Below are 6,263 nucleotides of genomic sequence, written 5' to 3' on the forward strand. Positions count from 1 at the left end.
TTCATTTACGGAACTATTAAAAAGTTTAATTTATAAAACACACGAGCTTGAAACTCTTTTCAACGGCTTGTCTGTGGAAATATTAATAAAAATAAAAAGCTTACGCTTATTTGCTTTATTTATTTTCATGTCCTTAACAATAAAAAGGTTATTATTATTACTATCATTATTATTATTATCATTTTTATAACAAGTATTATTAAAGTTTCAGCCCGAGTGAATTCGATATGCTCTCATCTTTCCTTGTAAAGATTGAAAGTTTAAAAAAAGAAACTCAACAGCAAGCAGGCGAATCCCAAGAATTAAAATTTTACGACAAGTGGATTCAGACAGTGCGCGATTGGTCGGAATTTCTTATGAAAAGAGGCCATGAAAATAATGAAAAACTTTTTTCTTTCATTTGTGTAATTATTATTTGTTGATTATTTTATATAATTATTTATGACGAATTTTTTAATAAATATATCATACTTGTGTCATTTTTTTTATGTAGAAATAATATTATGCTTGTAGATTGACGAAATATTTAATTATTCACAACACCAAATTTTTGTTTCGTTATATTTTATCGTTAACAATTTTTTTAATAAATTTTATATAATTTTTTTTTAGAACTATTTCCCCCCTTTAATAACAAAAGTGGTCTGTACTTCTAAAGTTTCTTGCCGGAATTTATTAGTGCGCCTTCCCTATTCAGAGGTACAAAAAAATTGGCTTTTTTAATTTATTTTATTTTATTGGTGATTTCTTAATTAGGATTCGTTACCATATTTAGATTTATTTAATTTATAGTTTATTGATTGGCTATGTAAAAGAGAATTTAATATGATTACATCAAATAATTTCTCTAACACATTAATTAATTTTTTTATTACAATTTTCATTTAAAAAATATATATTTCGTTGGATATTATAAAGAATTTTTTTAAAAATAAAATATATTACTTTTAACTATTCTAAAATTATATACTATTTACGATCTCTATATAAAAAAAATATAAAAAATATTTAAACTTTCTTTGTATATTATTTATATCGGGATATATAATATATTTTACTTTTTAATTATAATAATTTACTTTCATCTAAAAAATTATATTATCTATTCTAATTTTTTTTAACAAATAAACTATTTTACTTTTAATTATTATAATAAAATTATTAAATAATTCCAATTTTTATATAAAAATAATCTTTTTTCTTTAAAATTATATAAAGAATCTTTTTTTAATTGAATTATTTTCCTTTTAATTATTATTATACTATTATTTACTTTTTACAATTTTCGTATTAACAACTTTAAATAATTTTTTATAGAATATAATTAGTAAGAACTTTTTTTTACAAAGTATTTTACTTTTAACTATTATTATATAATTATTAACTTTTTACAATTTTTGTATTAAAAATTCTTATAATTTTTTTTAAAATATAATTTATAGTTATAGAAATTTTATTTTAAATTATTATTATATATATTTATTAAGTAAATATTATTTATATCAAAAAAAAATTTTAAAAATTAAAACTTTTTGTTCTTATACAATTATATATATTATATTTTAACTTTCTACTATCTTTTTTTAAAAAAGTCAAAATACTTTAATACTTTTTTTGGAGAATTCTTTCGTATTTTATAATATTTTTATAAAAGTAAAATATTTTTTTAAAATTTATTTTTGATATATAATTTTCTAATTTTGTTTTTCATATGCACTCTTTAATAATATTTTAAATTATTCATATTAAAATTTAGTTTATACATAAAATATTATATTTATATTATATTTATATTGTTATTATTATCTTTAATTTTCTATGTAAATATTGATTGTTAAACAATTTTTATAAATAAAATATTTTACTTTAACTTTATTTCGATTTTTTTATATTTATAAAATATTTTTATATAATAATTTTGTTTAAAATAATATTTACTGTTTATATACTTTTTATATTATTCTTCTTTCTTTACTATATTTTCCCTATAAAGTTTTTTTATGTAAATATATATTTTACTATACTTTTAAATTTTTTCATATAAATATATTTACTTTATATACACACAATATATTTTACTTCTAATATTTTCCATTTTATTATTATTTACTTTTTTTATATTTATATAAATTTTTATAATAATTTTTCGTAATTATTTTTTTTATATTCAAAGTTTATTATATAGAAATTATTTACATTTACTTACTTAACTAAATTTATATATAATATATATACTTGTTTATATACCAAAAATACAAAATAAAAATCTTCTATGACTTTTTTTATATACAAATATATTATGTTCTTTTCCTTTTCTATATGTTATATTTACTTATTCATTTTACTTTATTTATATACATATTTTTTTATTTTCACAATTTTTTGTAAGTCTAGAGTAAATATTATTTTTGTTATTAAAAGTAAATTTTTTTATTATACTTTTAGTGTTATAAAATTTTCTTTGTTAATTACTTCATATTTATAGTAAATATACTCTATAAACTTTATTATATTTATTTATATATTTATACTAAATTTTTTTTTTTTTGATAAAAGTAAGGTATCTTTTACTTCTTATTTTAATAAATTTTTATATTTTCTATTGGATATACTTATTATTATATACTGTTTTTATTATTATTTTATAGTTTATTATTTATTATTATTATTATAATAGAACTAAAACTTTTACATAAAACGAAGAAAATATTATTATTAACTTTTATCCTTTTTAATGTACTTTTAGAAACACGCATACCCCGGTCAACTACCAATCGTTTTGCAACTCGAAGCCACTTTTATAGATTTACTTCGACCTTGTGACGTTTTTTTTCAGGTTATTATAATTTTTTATGTATATATTTTCATATATATATTTCTTTATTATTATTATTATAAACTTTTATATAGTTTTTATTGGATATTAAAAAAATTCTTATAAATAAATAAATACAAAAATTGATGATATTAATATATTAATTATAAAAAGATTGAAATCTCTGATAAAAGTCTGCTCCTTGTAAAACCTGAACTTCATTCTTTTAGAGCTTCGAAAAGTATAAATAAATATAAATTTCTGCAGGAAATTCAGCTTCAACTTATTTCTTCTACTGGTTTCTTTATTATTATTATTAGTAGTATTACTATTATTATTATTAATATAATTATCAATGAAGAACACTTCCAGCTTGCTATTCGGCCTGTACTTAAAAGTGCATCTTCTAATAGTGAAGGTGATAAAATTTTATTATTTTATTATTTTTCGAATATTTCTTAAATTTTAAAAAGTTTATATAAACTTTACTATTGTTAATATTAGTGTTATAAGTTTATATAAAAAAATATTAAAGTTTTTATACAATTAATATAAATTTATTAATAATAATTATTTATTATAATTTGAAAAACGTTAAAAAAAACGTTAAAAAGTTTGAAAATATTTATATATTGAAATAAAAAAATTTATGCGGATTTCTTTTTAAAGTTAGCAACTTTTGTTTATTTTATAGAGAAGTTTTAAAAAGTATATATATATATAACGTTTTATATTTTATAAATATTATAGTATTTTTTTTTTAAAAATAAATATTTATTTATAAAAAAGTATTAAGGTTACTCTTTTTAATAGTAATTCAGTTCAATAAATGTAATAAAATATATTACAAAATAAAAGAATATTTTTTATCTAATAACTACAGTAATTCTTTAAACTAAATAAATATAAACAATGTAAAGTTGATTTACTATTATAATAATAAATATATTAGCGAGTATATAAAGAAAAGTAAATGATATAAATTTTATTAAAACTTTTTGAAAAAAGTAAGCAAACTTTATTATTATTTACGCGAATATTATTTTTATAAAAGTTTAATCTAATAATACTTTAACTTTTGTGAAAGAAGTTTTAAAAAGTTTATTTTTATAAGTATTATATTATATTGAGTTAATTATTATTATTATTAAATAAAATAAAAATATTATATATTTATCAATAGTAGCAAAAAAATTTTATATTAATAGTTCTGGTAAATATTATTTTTTTTAAATTTTTTACTAATAAACAATTTTTTTTAAAATAATAAAAATTACATTTACGTAAGTTATTAAAAGTAAATTTTTTAATAATATTCTGAAAGAAATTCCGAACTTTTAAACTTTTATACTATAAATAAGAATATTTTAATAATACAATTTTGTAAAAGTTAAGCTTTTCATCGTTAAAATATAATTTTGTATTTATTCTAATTATTTAATGGAAATATCATTTTTTAATAAAAAGTTTTGTTAATAAAACATAAAATTTAGTAATATTAATAATAACATTCATGATATAAAGAAAATAAAATAATAATAATAATAAAAACTTCGAAAGAAAAAATATTTTATAATTTCCTTAAAAAAGGTATACTTTCTTATTAAAGTTTTTTACAATCACAAGACTTTTCGGTCCCCGAGAGCCACGTGGCCTTTGGGGAGCCTTATTTTCTGGACGTCCATCCCTTCCCTCCTGCGAAAAACGCTACAGTTTTTGGGAATCGTTAGCTTTTTTCAAAATAAAAATAATAAGTTTTTAGGAAATTTTATTATTTTGCTTATTATTTTTTTAAGAAAAATTTTTATTACTTTTCGTATTTTATTTATTTTTTTTTTATTAACAAAAAAATTTTAATTATTTTGCTAACTTATTATTTTTTCTTAACAGAAAATATTTTTTCGAAAATTCTAATTTGTTTATTTACAATTTTTTTTAAAAAAATTATTACTTTGGTTTTCATGTTTTGTTTATTATTTTTTTAATAAAAAATTTTTTTTATGATAATTTTATTTGTTTATATACAACTTTTATAAAAATAATTTTTACTTTTCTTATTTTTTTTATTTATTCCTCTTTTATAAAAAAATTATTACCAAAAATTTTTTATTATATAAATATTAATTATTATATGTAATAATTTAATATAAAGATAAACTATTGGCTCATTTTTTTTTGTAAGTTTTTTTTTAGTTTAACAATAACTTTAATTACTAAAAATTTTATTTCTTGTATAAAATTTTTAGAATTTATAATTTTTTATTTTATATATATTCGTAAATTCTTTACTTCATATTTATTATTTGTTCAAATATCATTTTATAAACAAATTTTTTTCATTTCGGTTTTTTAAAACTTGAATTATTTTTTTATATTTTAATTTTTTTTATTAATACGAACTTTTTATTATTTTTGTATAATTATTTTCTACAATGAACTTCTTTGGTTTATTTTTTCTAAAATTCTATTTTTTTTTATTTGTTTTATGTTTTTTATTTTTTATTAATTCATTATTTTAAAATTTTTTTTTGTTTTTAATTATAAAATAAATTTTAGATATTGATTATAAAACTTAATTACTAATTCTAAAGAATATATTTTATATGTATTTTTATTTACAAAAACTTAAATTCGTCATGTTCATTTTTTTTAATACAATATACAATTCTCGTTTTATTTTTGCATGAATTTATTATAAAATGTTTTTTTTTTAATATCTAATATTTAACTTAAAATTAAAAAAATTTTCTTTTTTACTTCAATTTAAAAAAAAATTTCTTTTTTTACTTTGTTAATAACTAATTATTTTTATAAAAATTATTTATATTCATTTAATATTTTTATTTACTTTTCTCAATAGTGATTGTGTAATGTTAATTTTTATAATGCTTTTTTAATTTAAAGGTAAGTATAATTAATATATACTTTTTTAAAGTTTTTATCATGTTTGTTGAAAGTTTATAAAAATGTACGGTTCCATTTTTTTTTTAAAAATATTATTTTTTTTAATCTCCAAAAATGTATTTTCATTTGTTAAATTAATTTTTTTTAAAAAAAAATTACTATTTTTGCAATTATTTATAACTTATAAAGATTATTGTTTTTAATTTATAATCATGTTAACTGTATAAGGCGAGAAATAATATTTCTGGATATCGTTCTTTTGAAAAGAAGCGGTTAAAGGGAATGCAGCTTAAATATTATATTTTAATTACTAATAAAAAAGTTTTTAATAATTTTTTATTATTCACATGTTTTCTTTTTTTGTAAAAAAAAAAGTTGGCGTTATAATTTTTTTATAAAGTTTGTTTCATAATAAAAATTTGTTATACGACGCTCGTGCTAAATGATTTTGTTAGAAAAGTCAAGTTTACTTTCTTTATGATTTATAAAAAAATGTTCTTAAGGAAACTTTTTTGTCCGAGCCAAGTAGTTGTCTTCCGATACG

The 6,263-nt window shown here is 15.7% G+C and overlaps 1 long non-coding RNA gene across 1 annotated transcript; it reads left to right on the top strand.

Annotated features, from left to right (window-relative positions):
- Positions 1–226: 226 nt before the first annotated feature.
- LOC135121663 (uncharacterized) lies at positions 227–5,994 on the top strand. Its single transcript, XR_010279079.1, has 7 exons — positions 227–404; positions 613–699; positions 2,747–2,836; positions 2,990–3,113; positions 3,177–3,233; positions 4,442–4,540; positions 5,948–5,994. It is a non-coding gene; the product is annotated as an uncharacterized LOC135121663 (long non-coding RNA).
- The last annotated feature ends 269 nt before the right edge of the window (positions 5,995–6,263 follow it).

Source organism: Zophobas morio, unplaced genomic scaffold (genome assembly GCF_036711695.1).
Source record: "Zophobas morio isolate AGI-343-1 ecotype UQ-CSIRO unplaced genomic scaffold, CSIRO_AGI_Zmor_V1 ptg000657l, whole genome shotgun sequence".
In the NCBI taxonomy this organism is placed as follows: domain Eukaryota; kingdom Metazoa; phylum Arthropoda; class Insecta; order Coleoptera; family Tenebrionidae; genus Zophobas; species Zophobas morio.